Below are 27,276 nucleotides of genomic sequence, written 5' to 3'. Positions count from 1 at the left end.
ACCACCTCTACAAGGCCCTCATCCTTGACCACGGGATGCAAGGGTTAATCTCTGAGAAGATATAAAAGCTGATTGAGCATAATGCTCCACAAGTCCACATCTAATACAAGCTCTTATCTTTTTCTAGCATTCTCCCCCGTGTTGATGACTACAATGTTCACATTTAGGAAATCTTATAGCTCGATCAGAATTACCTGCGCTCGCAACTGACACTGATGACTATCTATGTCAACCCTACTCTAATTGAAATCTAGATGGAATTGATCTTCCAAAGTATCTAAAATCTCATCATTGCTTTACGAAAGGTTGTAAACTAGTCCCACTAGCTCGCTTACCCTTAACAATATCAACATTAGATTTCTTATCTAGACCCATAGCTTGTTCTACCATCTTTGTGCGACCAACAAGATCCGCAATTTTTGTGAGTCAATGAGAAACTAATTAGACTTAGATCTCATCTCTCATCCATCAAAGGAATCACTTTCTGATGGAACCAACTCTAGAGCATATTTACTAAGTTGTAAAAATTTCCATTTTCTTAATGATAATTCTAAAAAATTTTAAAAATTCAAAAAAAAAACTTAAAATTTATTTTATAAAATTTTAAATAATTCGTTACTTTTTTTTGTGAAAGAGATCTAAATTATACTATTTAAACTAAAAAAATGCATGTATCGATCACGAAATAAAAAAAAATACAATTCTCAATATTAAAAAATAAAAAAAAATGGTAAAAAAAAAAAAACCTTCCCAAATAAAGAACGCAAACAACACGCAAAACATTTTCTTCCCAGATGAAGAACATTTATTATTATTATTTACAAATTTCCAAGTTGAGATATATAGCTTTAAATTAATTTTGTTGTAGGTTAAGTTCTTTGTTCATCTTTATGACAAAAGATAAGTCTCCCATAGTTTTTCAAAGCCTAAATCAAGCTTCCAACATTTCAAACTCTTTAAATTCCGGTTTTTTTTAATCCAAACTTAACCTAGCCTCAGGTGAAGCAGACAACATTGTAGAAAAGGAACAAGGCAACTTCATCTTGAAAGAAAGAGCAAAGAGAAGCTTCAAAAATGGGGGATGGAATGAAGAGTTAAGTCTAGATTTTGTTGATAAAACATTGGGGATTTTTGCTTATTTTTAATGATTTCGCCAAATAGAAATCACGTCGGAAAAGTGCAACTGAAATCATATCTGATTCTGATACAATAAAACCGTTGTTTTTACCCAAAATTCATACGATTTTATTTAAAGAAACTTTCATATTATTATTTTTTATATATTATTTCGAAAAAAAAAAAGAGAGCTAAAATTGGATAAGAATTGATGTAGTTCAAAAACAATTGGCATTATCCGGAAAGGAATGCAGTGGTGAGAGGCACGGATTGTTACAGCGCGTGAGAAAAGAGCCACTTGAGTTTCAAATTACTGCACCTTCACTTGCATCATTCTGACAAACTTCTCCCGTACTGTGTGAAGTAATTTAAAATTGGATTTTCATTTAAGCAGCAGAGTTTTGATTATCTGCATGTGGTCCCATTGAACATCTCAAATATCCACCACTTGAATTCTCATTTAGATTTCGGAGTGTATTTCCAGTTTCTTTCGAGTGATTTAAATTAAAAGGTTTAGTAACATTTGGACCAATTTTAAATGATTCCGCGGGTTGAATTTAATTCAAATAATTTATTTAAAAATAAAGCATATTTATCAAATTATAAAATTTGGTTTAATAATTAATTTAATCAAATTTTAGTTGGATTCGGTTTTTAAGTCAATCGATTTTTTATTTTGCTTCAAATTGATATACTGATTAGTTCATGATACATCACTTAATCCATCAAAGTTTTGAAAACATAAATGAATATTTGAACTAACTATATCTACATGTTTTTATATTGAAATAAGGTTTAAGGGTGTAAAAAGTCTTTAAACTTTTAAAAAAAAAACAATTAAGCTCTTCCTCGTTTTTTCCACTCAATTCAGCACTTGAACTTTCAAAATGCATAAAAAAAAATCTCAAATTTCTTCAAAAAAAGCAATTAAGTCCCTATTTTTTTCCCACTCCAAAGTACTTAAACTTTCAAAATGTATCAAAAAGACACTCAAATTTTTTAAAAAAGCAATTAAACCCCTGTTCTTATTAAAAATTATAAAAAATAAATTTTAGTAAAATTATTAAATTTTAATAAAAATATAAAAAGTTAAAATTTATTAAAAATTAGAAAAAAATTTATAAAAATCGTAAAAAATAAAAAATTGTAAACTTCTATAAAAATCATAACAAAATTATAAAATGCATCAAAAAGTTACTTTAACAATTAACTTTAATTCTTGATCGTTAAAGTTAACGACCCTTAGTTTTTTTCAATTAAAGCCATCACATGTCGCAACACAGCGTGACATGTGGCGAAAATTGATAAAAAAATAAAAATCAATAAAAGTTATAGAAAAATTATCAAATGCTTCTTTTGGTACGATAATTTTTATGATTTTTTTACGAAATTTATATTTCTTTACATTTTGTATAATTTTCTTACAACTTTATAACAAATTATAATTTTTAAATATTTCTATATATTTTATATTTTTTTACAATTTTTTATATTTTTTACAATTTTTTATATTTTTTCTCATTTTTAATAAAATTTTAATATTTGAATTTTTTATTAAAATTTATCATATTTATAGCTTTTATTGATTTTAATTTTTTATAATTTTTATTCTAATTTTTAATAAAAGCATGGGCTTAATTGCTTTTTTTGAAAAAGTTTGAGGATCTTTTTGATGCATTTTGAAAGTTTAAGTACCCAATTGAGTGGAAAAAAAAGTAGGGGCTTAATTGCTTTTTTTTTAAAGGTTCCAGGGCCTTTTTGATGCATTTTGAAAATTCAAGTATCCAAATGAGTGGAAAAAAAAAGACAACGGCTTAATTGCTCCTTTTAAAAAAATTTAAGGGCTTTTTACACACTTAAGCCTTTAAATAAATACTCAAAAATAAAAAATTAAGAAATCACTTTTTTTTTTGTATGTGTGAAAAGAAAAGATGAATTACGTCAAATGCATAAAAGTGCCATTGACTTTATCTTTTTTTATAAAAATTCTAAAATTTTCTTAGGAGACTCATCAAGACATGTAAAGTTGATTTCCTATTCAAGCTAAGTTTAGCAAGTCGATCCGTCACCAAGTTATACTCTCTCGGTATGTAGTTGATCCTCCACTGCCTTTCAAACCTCATGATACGTTGAGTCATTCTAAGCACAATAATTCCTAGATCCTCCAATCTCAACAATCAAAGGTTTGGACTAATTCAAAGTTATCAGTTTGAATTATGACTTATCTGTATCATTTATTAAGTAGAATAAAGATCTCAACAGTCAAAGGTTTGGACTAATTCAATGTTATCAGTTTGAATTATGACCTATCTGTATCATTTATTAAGTAGAATAACGATCTCATCTAGGATATCTCAAACTTCGGCTTGAAAGTAAGTTCTTAAATTAGTTTTTTTTTCCTTCTTTTCTTTTCAGCATTATTCCCTCATTTTAGATAAATGGTTTTTTTCAATGTGTTTTAATATTTTTAAAATTTAATCTTAATACTTTTATCTCAAAGAATTTAATTATCTATATTTTTAATTTAAAAATACAAAGTCTAATTATTAACACTGTTAAATATTTTTGTTAAATTTAAGTTCATGATAAGATTTTTTTCAGTACATTGCTACCAAGATTTTTTTTTAATTTAAAAAAATGGTCATCAATAAATTAAAAAATGTTATACCAATGAATTTAACAAATAAATTTTTGACAGAATTAACAATTGAACCCAAATTTTGAAATCTAAAAAGTAAGAGAGTAAGGGTGCATTTGGTTTCAAAGAATATTATTTATTTTTGTTTTTCATTTTCATTTTCAAAAAACAATTTTTTTTTCTATTTTTTGAAAATTTGAAAATATATTTGATAAATTAAATTAGAAATTTATTTTCAATAATGAAAATAGTGAAAACACGTTTGGTATGATTTTTCAAAATAAAAATGAAAAACATAATTAAATTAAAGTATAACTTATTAAAAATATATTACAGTTGTAAAATACAATGCAATTAAATAAAAATTTTAAAGATTATAAAAATAAAAAGTTGTTCCTAAAAGGATTCAAAGGTAAGTTTAATGCATGAAATGAAGGGATGAAATTTAGTGCACTGTTAATGGAGTTTTTAGACTCCACAAATAGGGTTAGTGAGCTGACATCAATAAATGTATGTAAAATATTAAAAAAACACATGATAAATTTTAAAATTGCTTATAGAATAAAAAATAAGTACTTTATTAATATACCAAATACTAATCCTAAAATGAAACTTTTAAAGAAAACCATTGTTTTCCATTTTTTCCATTTTCCCAAAACAATTTTATTGAAAATAATGAAAACATGTTTTTTTATTCACTAATTTTTTACATTTTTATTTTCATTTTTCAAAAATTATTTTCAAATTTTTTAACCAAAAATGTTTTCTTCGTTACTTTTTATTTTCCAAGAAAATGAAAATTAAAGTTGCCATTGTTTCTTCAAATTAAACGCACCCTAAATTCTTAAAAATAAAAGTAAAAATATTAAATTTTAAATATGCAAATAATACAAAGACTTGAAGCAGATTTTAACCTCTTTTTTTTTTTTATAAATATCAATCACGTTTCATTAAGGCTCTCTTTGTTTCACTAAAAATGGTTTCCGGAAAATGACTTATTTTTTCTGGAAAAGCTAATATTTTTTGGTATTTTGATGAATCTATGTAAAATATTTTCTATTATTTGAAACATTTGCTGAAAATATTTTATGAAAGTTGCTTTCAATGAAACAAATATACATTTGAGATTTTCTTATTTTTGTATTGTTTAATTGAGTTTATTTTATATCTATAATTTTATATTTTACATTGTTATTTGTAAAGCAAACATGACATAAATGTATTTGTTATAAAATATTATATTGCAATTTCCTTTTAACAATCGAAATTTATTTTATAATAAAAAAATATTTTGTAATAATCAATGTCACATATAAACTTAATAATAAATAATACTTAATTAAAACTTAATTTAAATTACATGTATGAGAATACATATTGATACATTAGAGTTGTAAGGGATAAATGAAACTGAGTATTATTTAAACAAATACTCACATTTATATAATTAAAATATTCATATTTTTATACTAGATTAAAATATGTTATAAGTCTTTGGACTCTTTATAAATTTAAAATTTAGTCCATGTATTTTTATTTTTAGGTTACTCCTACTTTTTAGATATTAAAATTCAAGTTCAGCTGTTAGCATTATTAAAAATCTTTTGTTAAATTCATATTCATTATAACGTCATTTTTTTTAGTTACATAAACACCAAGTATTTTTTTATTTAAAGATGTGACATCAACAAAATTGACAAATAATTTAACAATATTAACAATTGGACTTGAATTTTAAATCTGAAAAGTAACGGGACTAAATTATTGAAAATAAAAGTACGAGGATTAAATTTCAAATTTGTGAAGAGTACATGAATTTATGGCATATTTTAACCTTTATACTACAAAATATTTATTATTAAAATATTAAATGATTTTATTGAAATAATAAATTATTAATATATAATTAGGTATAAATAATTAAATATGTATGTTTAATAATATTAAAAAATATAATATTTTATTAATTTTAAATATTTTTAAAAATAAAAATAAAAATATACTATTAATATAATCATATTAAATTTAATTTAACTTAATTTTTATATAAAAAATAAAATCATTCATAAATCAGTTCTTTTCTGAAAAATGAGACAAACTAAATTATTTTAGATGAAAGTGTAGAAAATATTTTTTAAAAACTATTTTCAAACAAACAAATGAATTCTAATATTATAAAACCATTCTTATCACAAAACAATTTCAAATTTATCAAGGTAAGATCAATCCAGAGCCTACTCCATGTTTGAACGAAAACAGTGTACTTATAGTCATTCCTTCCACACTTATAATCGCCCAGTGGAGACTCTATAACAGCAATTTAAAGTTGCCAGTGTCGGAGATGAGACTATGACCGGCGGCCTTGGCCTTCTTTTGCTCTTGGATGCCATTTTTCAATTTTAACTATCAACATCTCCAACAACATGTCAAACAATGCAACATTAATTATATTTGATTTAAAGAATGTAAAATTATTTCTAATAATAAAATTATAAAGACACATTATTAATATGTTACGTAACTTTGTTTAGTTCATTTAGTTAAAATGTAAGGTGGCTTTGGTATTTAGTTGACAAATGTAATAATACTTAAAACCACATTTTATTAAATTCTTTATGTTATAGAAATTTTTTTAATATTAATTTTCATAAAATGATGATAATTTTTTATTTTTATTATAATTTATATATATATTAATAAATAAAATTATGATGTTGATGATAAAAAATATATATGATGTTGAAATAAATTTATAATTCATGAAAAATGATTGTATTATCAATCATAATTTAAAAGTCATAATTGATATACTAATAAAAAAAATCTTTGGAAAAAATATAATAATTATAATTTTAAAGTGTAGATTTTGTTTTTAATTATATTTAAATTTTATTTGGAAAAAATTATAAAATTTATTAAAAGAATAAAAACAATGAGTAAATTTGTCCAAAACTTAAAATTTTGATCGGAATATGAGATAACCTAATAAATATATGGTACTGAAATTATTCCATATCTTTTAAAATCCTAATACTATTTCATAATATGAAATTACGGGGTGATGAGAATATTTTTAATCTAAGTTATATAATCTAATTTGGGAACGTAACAACCTCGATTCCCAGGGGAATGTTACAGTCCTTGAATCATTTGCCGCATCAAAATAATCTTCCATTTTCGATAAGAGGCCTTCCACTAGTTGTTCTCGATAGATCACGGTTGCTCAACCACCTTGTCAAAAGGTTGTGCAAGCGCCAAAACGCAACCAAGAAGAGACTAGAACCTATGGCAATTGATAAAAAACACACTAAATCTGGGAAGACTGTCACCCACAGAGAGAGCACCTTTATTTAGATACAACTAGACTCAAGAAACATAAAAAGGAAGAGGAAAATGTTAGGAAAAGAAAAGAAAAAATGAGAAGACAATAATGTTAGATCTAGTGACCTTAGTGCAACATTTTCCTTGTTGTATATTTGTATTTTTCAAACAAATTGATTTAATAAAATAACTATTAATTATATTAATACCCATTGTATATTTTATCTATTGTAATTTGAGATGTTAATTTAAGCTCTTCAATACGTTCGAGAAGCTTATTCTTAAGCAATTTAAGTATGTTATATATATATATATATATTTTCAGGCCTTAATAATATATTTTTTTTACTTAGTTTTGCCTTTTTGAAATCTAAATTGGCCAAACGATGTCATAAGGAACCTAACGATATGATTGAGTAGATATAGAGGGATGATAATGGCTTAACCTTAAGGAAAACATCATTTAGAGTGTGTGTCGTGATACTGATCCCATGGAAGTCACAACACCCAGACCTTTTACCTTGAGGATGCAAAATTTCAACAAAAAATTAACATGGAGCTCACTATCGCGGGAGTCGCAATGCTAAGGGATGAATGTTGAGACACCGAGCTAACTCTCTCACAGTCTTTTTTTTTCCACAAGCAACTTTAAAAAATTACTATGCGTACCTTTTTAAAAAAATATTTACAATACTCTTATAGAATATTTGTCAACCCCTGAATTTGCTTGTGGAGTTTTAAAACTCTACTGGTAATATATCAAATATTATTCTATTTTTTATTTATTAAATTTCTAACTCACAAAGTGGATTTATACATGACTAGCATCCAATATATAGCTATTCAAAAGCCAATTGATTACTTATATTGGATTAAGAGATCAATTGAGTGTTGTTTTCAATTAAAGGCTCAATTGGTTATTGAATTATTTTATAGAAATTTTTTGACATATCAAATCTATAATTAAAAAATTAAATATATTTATATTTTAAATAGGGGTTATTATTGGTTACTTTTATCTGGTACATATATTTATTAAATAATTGATATTATATTTATTTCTGTGGCATTTAAAGTTTTTAAAATTATATTTTAAAAGTATAAAAATTAGAAATAAAATTAATAATTGAAATAATATTGGAGTTTATATTAAACACTACTAAGTGCAAGGAGAGAAAAATAAATATATTTAAAATCATAGAAAAGCAACAATTAATCTCAAAAATTAGTGAAGAAATGAAATAATTGAACATCATGGTTTATTATCATAAAGTTAAAAATAATTGAAACCCAACCTGTTCATATGGAGGAAGTGATTAATTAGATTTTTTTTTCAAAGGTTTTGACCCAAAATTGAATGTGATTCAAAATAATTCTGACACAGTCTTTCTAAGTTGTGCCCACATTTAAAAGCAAAAACTCAACCGCTGGATCCTAGACTTTCCCAATCAACGGTGAAGATTTCTTATTCAAATGTCCTTTGACTGACACAGTAAATCATTGAGGGTTCGTGTTTTCTGTTTTTCTATTATTTATTGCTTAAAAATCTTTGAAAAGATTACATCACAAAATTGAAAATAAAATTAAAAAGGATAAACAGAGTTACTGCAGTACTTTTAGATTTTAAAATATTTATTACTGAATCTGGGACTCAGAATTTTGGTAATTTCCACTTTCAATTGGGTGGACTCAGTTTCTTTTACTGCTCTTTACTATTCCTTTTCAGTAATCAATATATAATGACAATTGGGTGGTAACTTTTATGAGTTAATTCCACTACATATCCCCAAACTATAGCCCTTATTTTAAATTTGTCCTCAAACTTCAAAACGTTTCAATTACTTCCCTAACATCGATATATGTCAATCAAGTCCTTCCATAATTAAAACCATTAATTTTTTAAATTAAAATCATTAATTTAATCATTAAATGAAATGTACTTTTTTATGAGACATAATTTAAAATGAAAGTATTAAAGAAAAAGTAAAAATTTATCACATAACTTTTAAATTTTAAAACCAAAAATAAGTAAAAATAAAAAAAGAGAGAGTAAACGATAATTTCTATTTTAAAACCAAAAATAAGTAAAAATGAAAAAAGAGAGAGTAAACGATAATTTCTATAAAAAAAAACTTCAAAAATATAAAAACCAATATTTTTTTAAAACATTTGGTTTTACAATATTTATTTTTCTTTAAATTTTCATTTTGAATCATGTTACATAAGATCTATTGTCTTATTTAACGGTTAAATTAACGATTTCAGTAACAGTAAGACCTTGTTGATATAACATTGATAGTTTGAGGATGTAATTAGAATGTTTTAAAGTTTGAGGATGTAATTAGAATATTTTAAAGTTTGAAGACTAATTTAAAATAAATATCACAATTTGGGGACGTTGGGTGCAATTAACTTTTTTTATACAATGTTTACTTTTACATATAACCCCTTTCCAACTCTTAAAAAATAAGAAAATGCGCTTAAACGTATTAATCTGCAACTCTGGTGGTTTATTCACAAATTATATGACAACTTTTATCTGCAAACAAGTTGTGTATTCACAACCATCCGACAGCGTATTAACCCGCAACACTAGTGGTTCATCCACCCATTATCTAGCAGTTCTTATATGCAAATATGTTGTGAATTCACAATTGTCTGGCAGCGTATTAACCTGCAACTTTTACGGTTTACCCACAACCCGGTGTGTAGAGATGGACGGGTTCTGGGGAAATTTTTACTATGGTGTGTAACAGTTACAGTGGGGTAGGGTCTTTTTTGTTAAAATTGAAACTGTATGACATCCACAAAACATGTGCATAAAAAACTGGAATTCTGATATGACATATATATATATATATATATATATATTTATGTATATTGTTGAGTTATCTAAAATATAGATATTTTGAACTTGCCATTGTGAAATAATTCTATATGGCGTGTTTACCGTATGTTTAATCGTTTGCACTGATTTTCTTGTGATTGAATTCAAATTGAGCGTCATAGCTCACTCCCCCTTTTATTTTTGTCTCTACAGATAACCCACCAGGTTAGGATGTGGACACGATATTTAGAGGGTCTCGGCTCAATTTTATTTATTAAAATATTTTATATTTATTATATGATATTTTAATTATTCAGAGTATTATTTATTTTTGAACTGTGACATGAGACACAAAACTTGGGTTTTATTTTATATAGCTTGCATGGATTTAATTTGATTTTAAGACATTGATTTATGAATATTAATTAGTTATGCATGAACACTAGCTTTTAATAAAAACTTAGGTAGATGCCACTTTTCTGCTTCTAATTTATAATTAAAAATTGAGTTATAAATAACTTGGTAATCAATTGAGTTTCAAAAAAGAGTCGTCGTTATATAGGTTAGCTAATCTAAATCGGTTTTGATAACTCATAAGTTTTTCTGAAAATAGGCTAAGTTTTCTACTAAAACAAACAAATGTTTTAATATGATTATTTTGTAAATTTTGATAACTCTACTAAGTCATTTCGATGGCTAATGTAATATTCCAAATTTGGGCTTAATGTCTAGGTTGAGTTGGGGATGTTACATTTGGTGGTATCAGAGTCATGTTTTCTAAACTCGAAAAGTGAAAATTTGAGTAAGTCTGCATGCACCATAAAAGGGGTATTTTGGGAAAAACTATGTCATAAGTTTTTTTTTAAATAATTTTCTGTAGGAAATTAAAATCCAAGAACTCCAATGCCGGCCCTACTTTAGTTACTGTTACTAAAAAAAATGTAAACTTTAGAATGTGAACACTTAGGGAAAATCACTAATGCTTGAACTTTTTTTTGAAAGTTGTAGATATATTTTAGATTTTAAAAACTTCAAAAGAGAACTATTAATACTCAAGGTAGAAGTGGTAGGGGTAAGTCGCATAGGGCTGCACTTGTAAAGCCGCTCATTGTCCAAGGAGAGAACCTAATCCCTAACGAGGAGTATGTTGAGAACTCTACTACCAATGGTGGTGGAGGTTATAAGAATGATGGCGACGCATGACACAGACGATGCCAAGGGTTTTACAAAGGGTTGTTGGAGCCCAAACTAGGTTAGGGAGCCGTTGGTTTGTTGCGGGGAGACTTTGATCAAGTGGGGTACAAAGTTTCAAAGGTGTTGCTAGAATAACTCTCACTGAGGTTCAATATTGGATGGAGTCAACGGAAAGGATTCTGGAGGATTTAGACTATACTCCAGAACAAAAGTTGAAGGGTATTGTGTCATTACTTAGCGAAGAGGCCTATCGTTGGTGGCAATTTGTTGTAAGGGGTATACAGGCTAAATACATAAACTGATAATACTTCCAATAGGCCTTCCAAAAGAAGTATGTGGGTACTAGGTACGTGAAGGCTCATAAGTTTGAGTTTATTGAGCTAAAGTAATAAGATAAGACCATGGTCGAATATGAGGCTAAATTTCAGCGGCTCAGCCGCTATACTCAAGGCATGATCGCCATGGAGCAAGACAAATGCGTGAGGTTTAAAAATAGGCTTCATTTTGATTGTAAAATATAGGTTACTCCACACCAAGAACAAGTGTTTGATACCCTAGTGGAGAAAGCCAAAATCGTGGAGGATATCAAGTAAGTGGAATATGAAAAATAGAAAAATAGTAAGGTCTCAATTAAAAGAGATTTTGGATCCACTGGCTCAAATAGTTGTCCTATAAACCAAACTAGAGAGGGTAGACCACAGCAAGGGTTGTTGTGGCTAAATCTGGGAATAAAACTTCCAACTGTGCACATTGTGATACGTGCAATCTAGGCAAGTGCTGAAGAAAATTGGGTCTTTATTTCAATCGAGGGTCAACTGAGCATGGAATTAAGGATTTTTTTCGACGAACTGAATAGACACAAGCTCTGATCCAAAATCATACCCAAAATTTGATAGTAGGCCAGTTACCTCCGAGGAGCCATAAGCATGATAGGGTCACAAATATTGTACCAATTACTGCAAACCAAATTAAAGCTAGACAGTCTACCCTTATTTATGTCGTTAAAGTTCAAAATGATAGGGATGTGTCCGATGTCATCACATGTATTTTTATCATCCATTTAGTCTCATATTTTGCCTTTATTGACATTGTATCCACCAACTCTTATGTCTCTTATAATATGTCTGAGAAATTGGGTGTTGGGGTAGAGGAAACCACTATTGATGTTACTGTAGTAAGCCCCTTAAGATAATCAGTTATTGTAAATAAAATTTATATAAAATGTCCATTAGAGGTTTAAGGGGTAGTGTTTCCAGCAGACGTTATGGAGTTACCTTTTGGGGAGTTTAATTTAATTTTGGGTATAGATTAGTTAGTGAAGCACCAAGTTAGCCTAGATTATGCCTCTAGAAGAGTAACCTTAAAAACAGTTGAGGGTAGAGAAATTGTTATGATTGGGGAGTAATGAGATTATTTATCTAATGTAAATTCTACTATGGTCACCGAGAAGTTAGTTCGGAAAGGGTGCGAGAGTTATTTAACTTATGTAATGGATGGGATTCGATAGCTCTACCTAGACAACATTTAATCTGTTAGGGAATTCTCAGATGTGTTACTTAAGAAGTTACCGAAGTTACCTCTAAATCGTGAGGTAGAATTTTGGAATCGAACTGTTGCTAGGAACAATGTCCATTACTTCCTACCGCATGGCACCTAAGGAGCTACAATAACTGAAAATCTAACTTTAAAAGATTTTGGATTGTAGGTTTATTAAACCTAGTGTTTTGTCGTAGGTAACTCTGGTCCTGTTTGTAAAAAAAGAAAGATGACTCCTTAAGACTTTGGATAGATTATCGGCAGTTGAATAAATTGACCATTAAGAATAAATATCCCTTGCCAAGTTAAATGACCTATTTGATCAATCCTGAGATGCAACAATGTTTTCTAAGATAGATCCAAAGTTAAGGTACTACCTACTAAAGGTGAAGGAGGTGGATGTGCCCAAAATTGCATTTAGAATTCCTTATTATGTCTTTCGATTTAGGTAATACTCTTGTTGCTTTCATGGACTTAATAAATCGAATCTTTCAACCATTCCTTAATTAGTTCATCGTTGTGTTCATCAACGACATCCTAGTTTTTTTCCAAAACTGAACCTGAACATGGTGAACACCTTAGAAAGGTCCTACAAATCCTCAGAGACAAGAAGTTGTTTGTCAACCTAAGTAAATGTAAATTCTAGCTTAAAGAGGTTATGTTTTTAGGTCATATAGTATCCGCAGAGGGTGTCCGAGTAGATCTAAAAAAGATAAAGGCTATCCTAAAATGGAAACAACCTAAAAATGTTTCTAAAATTCGAAGTTTCCTTGGTTTAGCCGAGTACTATCGTAGATTCATTGAAGGGTTCTCTTTGATAGCTGTACTACTAACCAAGTTATTGAGGAAGGATGTTCCTTTTAATGGACGAATGAGCAACAATCTAGCTTTGAAAAGTTAAAGGTTATGTTATCTCAAGCTCCCGTATTAAACCAACCTGAATCAAGAAAGGAGTAATTGGTATACAATAATGCATCTTACCCCAGCCTTGGATGTGTGTTGATGTAAACCAATAAAGTAGTTGCCTATGCGTCGAGGCAATTGGAACAACATGAGTGCAACTACCTAACTTATGACTTAGAGTTGGCAGCAGTAGTTTTTGCACTAAAAATTTGGAGACACTACTTGTATGATGAGAAGAGTTATATCTATACCGATTATAAGATCCTCAAGTACCTTCTCACCTAAAAAGATTGAACCTGAGACAACGAATGCAATTAGAGCTGCTAAAAGATTATAATTGTGTAATTGAATACCATCATCAGAAATCAAATATAGTAGCAATGTGACACCTCAAACCTAGCTGAGACGATTTGACTCGAATTTCGAATGTCACATTAGCCACCAAAGTGACACTCCATTAAAACCACCACAAAGCACACTAATCACACAATTATTAATGGAATATTTGATAACCTAAACTCATGCTTCTGTTGCACTACTCTGATCATCAAGTCATTAGCATAATTCGTAAATTGAATTTTTAACAAGCAAATATTCTAAAAGCTTTAATTGAACATTAATTGTGACAGCCCTAATTTGACTTTAGTCGGAAAGTGGTTTCGGGACCACAAAATCGAGTCGTAAAAATAATTAACCATTAAATTTTGTGTTTATTGTATGTGAAAAGGCATGTGTGAAAGTTGCATACTTTAATTTTATCATTTGTATGTGAAATTATTAAATAGGACTTATGTGAGAAAATTTAGAAATGTGTTAGACAAACGTTGAAGTGACTTATTAATGTATGTTATAAAAATGCTTGGACTTGCATGTCAAATATCCCCTTTTGCTAGTAGTGGCCGGCCATGATGATGAATTTGTATTAAAATATGTATTAATTTTAGTTAAATGGTTTTATACTTTAAATAAAAATAAAGAAATTTGGTGATGAAAACAAAGTTCTCTCTTTGTTCAACTTGGCCGAATAGAAGAAAGAAAGGAGGGGAAGAATTTCGGTCACTTGAATCCTTAGGGAGGTTAGTATATTGTGTTAAATTTGTGAAATGTTTACTTGTTTTAGGTAAATTATCATGGTTCTTGCTTAGCCCATGCTAAAATTTTCAATAATGATGGGTGAATGGAGCATTCGGCTATGGTTATAAAGGAAGGAATTTTGATTGTTTTATTTGAATTTTGATGATGAATGTGTTGAGGAAAGAAATTGGTCTTTCTAAAAATATGAATGGTTAATGCTTATACTAGTAATAGCCGAAATAAAGATGCTTGATGTCATGAATAAACGTTGTTTATATGTTTTGAATTGAGTAAAATTTGATGTTTAATCACTTAAGGATTCGGCATTGTTTAAGATAATTTATTTAAAATGTGATTTTGAATATTATGAGTATTGGGATGTAAGTATATGTGTGTGCTCGGTCATAAGAGTTTGCTATGAAATTTTGTTTGGTTGAGTGATGAATGGCCGAATGAACTATAGGCTAGGGTGGATAAATTTTTGTACATAAGTAGTGTGTGTGACTATTGGTTAATGACATTCGGCATTATATTTTTATATGTGTGCATTCGGTCTTTGGGGGGGATAACAAGATGAAGTCAAAATGTTAAAGAAGGATTCTAAGACTTGCTAAGTTGTTATGATCATTGCCGAATGTATATTGGTCAAAGGGAAATTTTCAAATCGTCTATGTATGAGTATGTGAACAAAATATTAAATGAATATTCGGCATAATGGGGTTTATGAGTAAATGGCATACTATATATATATGTGAATACGTGGTAGTGCATAAAACAAGTAATCGATTAAATTGTGATAGTCACACATAGGTATAGATATATGAACGCTTTATGTATGTACCTTGAGACATAGGGACATTTAAATATATATATATAGTTAAATTCGTGTATATGGAAGCATGGTAAGTTATGTGAATTTTTGCTTGTTCATGTGAAATAGATATCGGTATAATAAGCATAAAAATTTAGTCTTGGCATATTATATAAAACATATTATACTTTGAAATTGTGTGACTGCCGAATGTGAATAATAAGTAAATAATATTAGTTAAGATATTAAACAAATTTATTTACATTTATTAAGCTAAAGAGCAAGGAGGATCAAAGTTGGATAGGGGAAAAGAGAAAGCAATAGAGTAACCAATCTACAACCGTTCGAATATACCAAGGTAAGTCTTTGAGTAACGGAACTTAGCTTATGATTTTATAGGTATCATATAAAAGCATATTAGATAAATTGTGATCTTATGGTTCTATATAAATTACATAGTGAAACAAATGATTTTTATTTTATATGACTTGGAGCCGAATGGTTAAAGAATTCATGTGGAATAGCGAAATGAAATTGTATTACAAATACGTGTATGTAGCTATTGAGCCGTAAGAGTAAGGGTTGATAAGCATGTTGAACTTGTTTTCTAGTAATGGAATGGGTTATGATATATATATGTGCATAGCATTCGTGCGGGTTATTATAACCGGGTTAAGTCCCGAAGGCATTCGTGCGGGTTATTATAACCGGGTTAAGTCCCGAAGGCATTCGTGCTGGTTATTATAACCGGGTTAAGTCCCGAAGGCATTCGTGCGGGTTATTATAACCGGGTTAAGTCCCGAAGGCATTCGTGCTGGTTGTTATATCCGAGCCAAATTCCGAAAGTATTTATGTTTGGAAAGGTGCGATTCTGTCGTAATAATTTCGATTAATGTGCTCATAATCCCTAATATGACCAGGTATGGATTGTATATACATTGGAAAAATTTGGTACAGTATAAATTGTGATTATGTAATCGAATAATGCTCTCTCGGCCATTCCTTAGGGTTATATGAAGTCTATAGCTCACTCGAGTTACATGAAATTGATTCAAATGAAATTTAGTTAAGTTTGACTTTGAATGTGTAAACATATTGATAGAAGTGTAAATTAAAATGAATATGTGATCTTGTGCATAGACATTTATTTATCCTTATGAATGCTATTTCTTTTGTGTTTTTGTTTCAAATGATTTCCTTACTTATAAGCTTACTAAGCATCGAAACGCTTACTCTGTTGCTTAAATTCTCTGTATTATAGATTTTGTTCATCAGCTATCGGACTCGGAAGTGTCAAAGTCGAAGTCATCCACACTATCTAAGCCCCTTTTTGGTACTCTTTTAGTTGAACTTTGATAATGGCATGTATAGGACTAACCTTTGTTGTTAATTAAGTATCTTTTGGTAATGTATATATTTGAGTATAGCATTATAATCATTTTGTATATATGGTCTTATGATATGGTTATTGAGTGGTATGGAAATGCTTGGTAATGATTAGCCATTGGAATGGCTAATCATGATCATATTTGGTGCTATGTATGTCAAATTGCTAGCTAATCCATGGAAACCATTAAATAGGTAAAATTTATCACAAAATAGATTCAGAAGATAATAGTGACGTGAATTCGAAAAATCACTAAAAATAGTAAAAATGGAATTAAATAATGAATAAGTTACGGAATCGAAGCTTGATGAGTCTTCTTTCATATGGAAGAAACAAAACAGGTATATGAGCTATATTTTATGAGATGTTTAAATTTTTGTGAAATAGGGCTAGAGCGATTTCTGGGTCCCCTGTTATGACTTTGGAAATTCACCATAAATTTTACAAAGATAATTAAAAGTCATGATTTATATGTCAGATTCATTATTGAGTCTAGTTTATTAGAGACAAACGGAATAGTCATTGAAGCTCTATACAGGGAGATATCTGATTCGTAATACACAGAGGTCAGAGTAGTCGAACCCTGAAATAGGGGAGACTTTAACTAATAAACTGTACTAATTGGCCTGATAAAAAATTCTAGAAAAAAATTAATAGATAGATGTATGAGTCTAGTTTCAGGAAAAATTTACGGAATTGGATTTTGAGTTTTGGAACTCGAGATCTGATTTTTAAAGCGACTGTGATCCAGTTAGCCAGCTTGTCTAGAAAATTTTAAAATGAATTGTATGAGCTGCTTAAGTAATGAATTAAGTCCGTTAACACCTCGTGTTCGATTCCGGCAACGGTCTCGGGTATGGGGCGTTACATTAATGCTGGTGATAGGGTATTTAAAGGTGATATTTGAAAGGATTTTAGAAACTGTTTTATTTAAAAATAAATGATTAAATCTAAACCGTAATGTAGTAAAATGTTGGAAAACACCATTTCATAAGGTTGAAAATAGTATGGCAGAGTAATATGTATAAATCTTGTTTAGGAAGATTCATTAAAACATCATGCATCTATTCATAAAATCATCATTATTTAATTAGTTCTCAGACCACTTACTATTTATGTAATTTGTCCAATTTTATATTTCATCATACTAAACTCATGATTAATTTCCAAATCACACATAAAACAATAATACTTACCTTAATAAGCAACAGCTCTTTAACCTACACTTACAAGTAAGTCGAACAATTAGTCATACCATTCATCAAGCATTCATAATCTACCATTTAATCATCTATCTGAAACAGTAATAAAAGCTCCAAATTAAACCAATTAAAGTGTCCACAATGTCCAATTACAAATCATTAACAGTTCAAAGTCTGAAACCCTCTAGATTAGTTCCACATTTCTTTCCTTATTAAGTTGGAAACACATCAAGCATACTCAAGGTAAATTGCCTTACTTTGGATCACTTGGTAGCTCACTTCTCCTTCTTATTTCAGCTATATCCTTGCATTGTTAAACATAAAAGAGTGTGAACTTTTTCAAGCTTAGTGATTGCTCAAAGATTGCCATAAGTAGTCACAATATCCAAAGTTAAAAGAAAGCATACTATCACAATTAATCATGGTAAGCAATTAAGCATAACTCATAGCATTCACATTGATATGTTGAAACAATGTGATCATGAAGCATATATACAAAATATATTACACTAGATAATCGAATTTCCAAATACAACCAGTATAATGTGCAGCATAAAGTTATCACCCACCAAACACAACCAATCATAGCCTCTAAACACAACCATATGTACCCTCCGAATGCAACCAAATCTACCCTCTAATCATAACCATGCATATAACCTCCTAACACAACCAAGTATACCCTCAAAACACAACCAATATACCCTTCAACATATCCACTTAAACATGTATACTTATTATTTTATACACACTTTCAAATGTCATACAACTCATGTTCATATCACATATTCTAATATCATATCATGAACTTACAAATGCTCACATCATGATCAAATAGCCACAAAATATAAATCTCATATAGTGTACATAAAATCAGCAAGACTCACATCATATTCAGTCATAAACACATAACATTTTCATTGTCATCTCAACATAGCTCACATAACATATCGCATTTAAGCATCATTTGCAAATCATCATTTGTTTAAGTAAAAACACTTACTCATGGAACTTAGTATAAGTGATTATACTATCTAAGCTCCCCTTTAACACTTTGATTTGTGCTTAATTGTAGCACACCAAACCATTCACATTGCAACCTTGACTTTAACGAAAGAAGTTCAAATAAGCCTTTCTTTGCCTTTGCCCTTGCTCGTAGAACCTCCTAACGAGTCCAAAACTTTGCATTCACATTAAATACATTACAAACACATTATAAATAACCTCAAATACATTTAAATCATATAAAAAATTGCAGACCACAACTCATCTATCTTACGTATCGAAACTAGCTAGTTTTGTTGAAAATGTGATTTCACCATCCAAATCTAGTTTTTAAACCTTAATTTTGATTCAAAACATCCTAAATATCATCCAATTACATTTTTAAATGATCAATTTTACCCAATTACACCAATCTAATTTTTTCAAAAAAATCAAGCTCATGTGATCTTTAAAAATGGGAGTGATATATTGAGATCTTGATTAAATCATTTAAATCTTGAATTGAAATAACAGCTCACTTAGTTTAATTATAAAAAGTTAGAATCTCACCTCAATTTTGCAAAATCGACGAGCTATAGATCTAATTCAAGCTAAAAAGTGTGAAGATATCGAGGATTTTAAGGATGAAAACATGAGTGTTCTTCAAAATTGAACAAAAATTTTGTGTTTAGATAGCTTAGAAATAAAAAAAAAGATAAACTAATTTAAGAAGAAAAACTTTGATCTGGTGTTTGACAAATTTTTGAAAAAGATGAAGAATGGGAGGAAATGAGACGTGGGTGTTGATAAATGATAACCCAATTTTAAAAATTGGGCCATTGGCCATTTAACCACCTTTAGTTTCTTCTATTTTTCAAATAGGTCATTACTTTTCAATTAAAACCAATTTCAAAATTATTTTCAAATCCAATCTCATTTTTATAATATGTTTTAACCAAATTAATTCTCGAACACCTAATTTTAATTTCTTAGCCTAAATTTTTTTAATTCTAATTTTTTTAATATTTTATTTAATTATCTCATGATCATTTTAATTATCTAACCCAATTACGATTTCTAATTCACTAACCCCCGATTTACTATCCTGATCCTACTAGCCTGATTTTTAGGATGTGACAAGCAGACGAGCTACAAGTGAAACCCACCCTAGCCAACGAGATTAAAGCTAAACAACCTTAGATGTGTCTTTGTTGTCATATATCAAGAAGGTGGAAGATGAAAAAACTAAGGATTATGGGTTTAATGATGAAGGTCTTTTGTGCTTCCATGGAAGATCTTGTGTACCAAATGAGAATGATTTAAGGCAGTCCATGGTTCGGGAGGGGCATGCTAGTCCTCATGCCATGCATCTCAGAAGAAATAAGATGTACCAGTGCAACACCCCTTACTCGTTCCAATCTCTGAACTTGAGTAACAAGATGCTATGGACAAATACCAAACAATTTACATGCAATTTGTTTATGTAAATCTCAATTAAGTGTCATCAATTCACATATAATTAAATGCAATAATTTGCAATTCATGTGAACCTTATTGTGAAATCCAGTCATGAAATAAGGTTGAATTGTAAAATTTTTAAATTTAAAGTTGGTATCGATATTTAATTGCTTAGTATATCGGTACTTTATTTGGTATCGACATCAAATTGTGAATCCGTTTGTTTACAAAAACAAGAGTATTGATATTCCTATCTTGGTATCGATATTTATTGAATAGTACCGATACTCATAGAACTACCATATTACCATTTTGTTTGCCTTAAAATTGTTCATATGGTCAAGTAGCGATATTTTGACATCTGGTATCGATTAGAGGTGCTCATGGGCTGGGCTGGGCTGGGTTCGGGTCAGGCTCAACTAAAAATTTAGGCTCATTCATTGGGCTCGGGTCGGGCAGGGCCTAAAATTTTGCCCAAGCCCAGCCCAAATAAAAATGCTAAAACCCGAGCCCGGCTCGGCCTGCCCATATTAATTTTTTTATATTATTTTATATAATTTTTAAATATATATAATACATCAAAAATACTAAAAAAATCAAAATAAATATTTTCCAACAAATTAAAAATAAATTTTAAAAAATATGTAGACTTAAATAGCACTAAGATAGATGCAACTTAACAAGCAAATACCTCTAAAATAATAAAAAAAATTAACAAATGCCTTTAAAATAATAACAAAATTAATAATAAAATAAGTTTTATACAATATCCAAAAATAACAACAAAATAGTAGCAATATAATAGTAATATGATAGCAAAATAGGGAGAAAACAACAAAAAAATAACATTAAAAAACAAAAAAAATAGCAGATTTTTTTTGTCATTTAGTAAATTCGTGCCGGGCGGGGCCGGGCTTGGGCCAAAAATACCTTACCCGAGGCCCGGCCCATTTTTTAAACGGGCCTTATTTTTTTGTCCAAGCCCATTTTTCGGGCCTATATTTTTGCCCAAACCCTCCCATATTTCGGGCGGGCCTTCGGGTCGGGCCACAGGTCTAGTATCGATGCCAAATGCCAAATTATCAATACTTAAGCATAGAAATGGTAAAATTCCATATTAAAATGTTCATTTCATGCCAAAATCATCTAAGCTCAAATGATACCTTCTAAACACAATTACAAACACAAAAATCAACTTCAGACTTACCTATTCTTTTTCAACATGACAAAATTATCACTTCAATAATCAACCTAATAGCTAACAAATATGCCTTCAAGACACCTCAACAAGTTCAACCAAACATATGTTATTATACCCTTTTTAATACCTAATGAACCACTCAACTTCAATCACAAATCATACACCGAGCTTACCATTCAATACAGGATAAACAATAACATACCATTCATCAAATTCAATTAAATACCAATTAACCACATTATCTAACATATTATTAAATCAACATTTATACCATGAATCTCGTAAACCTTATTACTTTAGCAAGACATAATCAACATGACCTTTCTTATCACATACTTAAACATTATATATACATAATCTTCACATACACAAAATACAAAATGATCATTATATGCACAAGATACCCTAGTTACATGCCAATACCAAAATGAAAACATCACCAACACTTGAGTTCAGGATTGTCGTTAGATGCTTAGTTGAAGATCGTGTCTTAAAGTGCCTAACCTGCGCACAGAAAACAAAATCGTATGCTGAGTATAACTCAGTGGCATTTCTGTAATCAAACATTAAAACATAATACAAAGTTTATAATGCATTTTAACATGTCAATCTACAAGTCATAATACACTACCTAATTGTTCCATCTATTTATATATCTTGAATCGAGCTTATAAATTGATATCCATTATCCACCCTTATTTCAATTTCATTTATACCTGATTTCACAATTTCACAACATAATTTCATCAACCAACCATCAAATCACATATATGACAACATAATTCATTACCAACTAAATTCAATTACACAATTATAACAATCTATCATATTTTTAAATCTATTCAATTCAGGTTGTTCAATCATTTCCAGCTTACCTTATGTTATTACCATGCAACACAGTTCGTAATTGCAACAATTGAAAAAGTTCGGGTTATAGAAATACAAACAGTAAACTCCAAGCTATTTTTTTTATCACTTCATCTTTTCCTTTCCGTTTTGAGGAATCTGGGTCTATATTAACTATGAAATAAAACAAATATAATAAATTAACAATACACAACCAAATTCACATTCAATTGCTAAATCATACAACTTTTGCATATTAATCAATTTAGTCCCTAAAATTCGAACTAACATAACTTTCAATTTTAACCTAAAAAATTTATACCATTTTCACTTTAAGCCTAAATTAACTCTTTATATCACCTTTTTACCACAAAAGTCAAAATTTGTGCATCTTAGTCCCTATTGAACAAAATCATGAATTGACTTTACAATTTAGTCCTTTAACAATACTAAACTTAAAATCTATCAAAATAACACCTCAAACTTCAAATATTTAACAATGGTAACATCCTAAATCTTTAAAAATACCGAAAAATACTATATGGGTTAGCTAGCTCGTATTGATGGGGTTCTAAAAACATAAAAAATTATAAAAAAATAACTAAATAAAACTCACCAATTTGAGCTTCAAAACCAAATCCTTAGGTGCCAAAATTCTCTTCTACTTGTTATGGAGATTTAGCTTGGAGAAGATGAAGAGAATTAATTTGTTTCTCTTTCTCTCCATTGGGCTAAAATATATTTACTTTTTTTTTAATTTAATTATAAAATATTTTGTAATAAAACGTCACACAAAATAATAATGAAACCATCCAGTATCATAAACCAATGGTGCAATTGCTATTTTGGGCTCCAAAACCATTACTAATTGTTAAATTTATTAGTATTTGAACTTTTAATATTTTTATGATTTAGTCCATATACTTTAATTAAACAATAATTTGATAAAAGTACCTAAAAAAATTCAATTCACCTATAACATAACTTTGTAAATATTTTTATTAAATATTTATGGTATTGGTTTATGAAAATGTGGTCCCGAAACTGCATTTTACAATACCGTTGACTTTAGAACTGATACAATTGTACCTTGTCTAACTTTCCAAATAACCAAAATTATTATATCAAACTTCAGTATAATACTGTAAAACTCTCTTAAATGTTAATAAATAATATATACTAACTCTATCATTGGAAAATAGAATTTCAAAACCACCATTTTCGACACCACTAACTTTTTGATTGTTACAATTAGGATGCACAAGAACAATACTGGTGGCTTAGACTGAAACAAGGCATGATAGGATTCGTAGCTAAGTGTCTAACATGTCAGAAAGTAAAAGTTGAACATCATTTCCCTTCTAAATTATTACAACTTATCAAAATACTATAGTGGAAGTGAGAGTAAAAAATGATGGACTTTGTTAATAGGTTCCCCTTAACACCCACTAAGAAAGATTCAATTTGAGTAATAGTAGATTGATTAACTAAGTTAGCCCATTTCTTACCTATCCGCATGGATTATTCCTTACAAAAGCTGGATAAGTTATATATATCGGAGATTGTAAGGTTAGTAATTAGTGAAACAAGAATACTTGTACAAACCAACGAAGTAAGGCCATTCCCAATGGTCCACAGATTAAAATCTTTATAATATTCTGAACCATTCATGAACATCACAGCAAATAAGATTAAAACATTTATGGCTCCCACATAAATAAGGAGCTGGGCAGCTATAGGGTACTCGTATCAATCCTCTCAAATTGAGATCCCTGTTTTACATCTCGATTTTGGAAAAAGCTACATGAGGCATTGGATACTCGTTTGGATTTTAGTACTATCTTCCATCCGAAAATTGATAGAAAATTCGAACAAGTCATTCAGATATTAGAAGATATGCTGAGAGGTTGCATAATCGAGTTCTGAGGTACTTGGGAAGAACATTTGCCTCTAGCAAAATTTGCCTACAACAACTTCCAATTGAGTATACAAATGGCACTTTATGAATTCTTGTTTGGAGGTAAGTGTCGAACACCACTGTGTTGGACTAAACCGGGAGAAAGAAAAATTTTGGCTCAAGAAGTGGTACAAGAATTTGAAGGAAAAATAAAATTGATTTATGAGACACTAAAAGCGGCTTAGAATAGGCAAAAGTCGTATGCTGATTGAAAGAGAAAATAAATTCAGTACAGTGTCGAAGATTAAGTCTTCCTGAAAGTGTCATAATAGTGAAGGGTGATAAGGTTCGAAAGAAATGGCAAGTTAAGTCCTAGGTTCATTGGACCTTATAAAATCCTTAAGAGAGTCAGTCAGTTGCATATTTGTAACGCCCCAAGTTTCTTAAATTTTTTAGTCCTAAATTGTGTCAAGTAAATTGGTTTGGTTCAGTGGTTAAGTGTCCTTGAGGTTTTATGTTCGATTCTCTTCCCTTAAAATTTTTTATTATTTTTGTCTCAATATTTGGTTAAGTGTCCTAGTTATGCATGAACCCCAATTTAAAAAAAAAATGAAAACAAATGTCACTTTTCCACTACTAAATTATAATTAAAATTTTGAGTAATAAATAACTTGGTAATTAATTAAGTTTTAGAAAAGAGTCACCGTTACATAGGTTAGTTAATCTAAGTCGGTTTTGATAACTCGTAAGTTTTTCTAAAAATAAACTTAGTTAATCTAAGTCGGTTTTGATAACTCGTAAGTTTTTTCTAAAAATAAAGTAAGTTTTCTACTAAAATAAATAAATGTTTAAATATTATTGTTTAATAAACTCCGATAACTCTACTAAACCATTTCAATGGCTAATGTAATCTTCTAAATTCAAGCTTAATATTTAGGCCGAGTTGTTGGAAAGTATTTGGTTTAAAAACGGTTTTCTTGCACGCAAAAAATTAAAATTTTAAAAATTGACCCAATTTATGATATTTATAACAATAAACTTTAACCGAATTCATACCTGTGTTTTCAGTTTAACAGGCATTTGTTGTTCCCGACTTTCAACCAAATTATCTTCTCCCTTATTCTCGTACCACGAACTGCTTCGAGCGTGGGCTAAAACTGTAACGCCCCAAGTTTTGAAAATGTGTTTTTGTGCATGAGTGACACAATTATATATCTGCTTCAGTGGTTATGTATTCTAGGTGTGTTTGGGAGGTCCTAGGTTCAAGCCACAACTTGGGTAAATTTTTGCATTTTTATGAATAAAGCCTTAACTGGATTCGATAGGCTTATGTTTGATTGTTTGTAAAAACATACCAGAATGGGCTTGCTGGTCCGATGGTTAAGTGGTGTGTTAAAGTGTTGGGGTCTTGTGTTCAATTATCTGTGTTGGCAAGGGTTAGTATTTTTGCTGCAATATTTGGCTAGAGTTTGAGTTTTATTGAAAAATTGAGTAGTGGGTTTAGTGGAGAGAAAATCAAGGAATTGTGGTTAGTGGGAGTCATGAGAATTTTTCTTTCCTAATTGTTTCCTGTGCAAATTTCGTCTCTCCCTCTCTCTAGTGTTATTTCTGATGTTAGCCCTATATTTTTCCCCATTTTCTGAAAATTTGCTCTTCTTTTTTTGTTCCTCTATTGAAATTTTGCTGCTACATCGTTCTCTCCATCTCAATTTTCTTTCTTTCTATTCAACGGTTCTATGTACAAAATTTAGGCGTGGGCTCGGTAGGTTTCCTTTCATAATCTTTGTTGTTGAACTTTAATAATCTATGTAGTAACGTGTTCTTCTACTATTGAAGGCTTTAGGTGAGGTTCTGAGCAGTGATTTTCGTATTGTAAGTGTTAACGGTGTTTGCGAAGGATCTTTGTCGGCAGTAAGTCAAGCCTCAGCTCAATCTTATTATTCGAATTCGTTAATAAATCTGTTAAACTGATGAGGGATATCTCAATTTTAGGCCTAGGAGTGCTCGAGACGATTTTTGCAGCAAACTGAATTCCGGTGTGTCCCAAAAACACAGAAAATGAGAAACAACGAAAGTCGAAAAACGATTCTATCGACGTCACATGGGCGTGTGGTCGCCCCTGTGGTAGGCCGTGTGGCAGTACACGCCGTGTGATGGACGAGGCCAGGCCATGCGCAAAGGACACGACCGTATGATGGCTAGGTGAGGTCGTGTGCGACACACGGGCTCAACCAATTGGGTCGTGTAGGCCACATAGACATATGAGCCCATACTGGCGCGTGGAATTCTGGGCCATACCATGTAATCCACACGGCCAAGGCCAATTTAGGAGTGTGGGCCCACACGGGCAGACCACATGTACATGTGAGCCTATTTTTCTAAAAAGTTCTAATAGGTTGCACAGATTGCCCAAGTCGACTGTGAACCTACTATAGGGTCGGTAAGTGCTACTTAGACCCCTAAATGAGTATTCTAACTATCTGATTTATGTACTGAGCATGAACTGTGATATCTGAATTGATTGTATGATCTGATAAATTGAATATTAGCATGTCATATTTGTATGTTGCATTGTATCGGGGTTGGATTGATGTTTTGGAGGAAGTATTTTGAAAGGCTCTTAAGCCTGATATCTGGCAGCTCAGCTGCAATTATCTAATTATGTGCCGCATTGTGATATAACATGGTGTGTAGGGATGGATGGGTTGATTTTATCCCCACGTGGTGTGTAGGGTTGGACGGAGTTGGTGTGTAGAGGCTGGTGGGTAGGACTCTGTTATTCTGTTCTGTTCTGTATGTTATATCTGAGATGGGTTAAGGCCCTAATTCATATCTGATATTGTATCTGAGTGGGCTAAAGTTCACACCGATTCTATAAAGG

The sequence above is a fragment of the Gossypium hirsutum genome, chromosome A09, assembly GCF_007990345.1.
Source record: "Gossypium hirsutum isolate 1008001.06 chromosome A09, Gossypium_hirsutum_v2.1, whole genome shotgun sequence".
In the NCBI taxonomy this organism is placed as follows: Eukaryota; Viridiplantae; Streptophyta; class Magnoliopsida; order Malvales; family Malvaceae; genus Gossypium; species Gossypium hirsutum.
Note: the sequence above shows the minus strand (reverse complement) of the source record.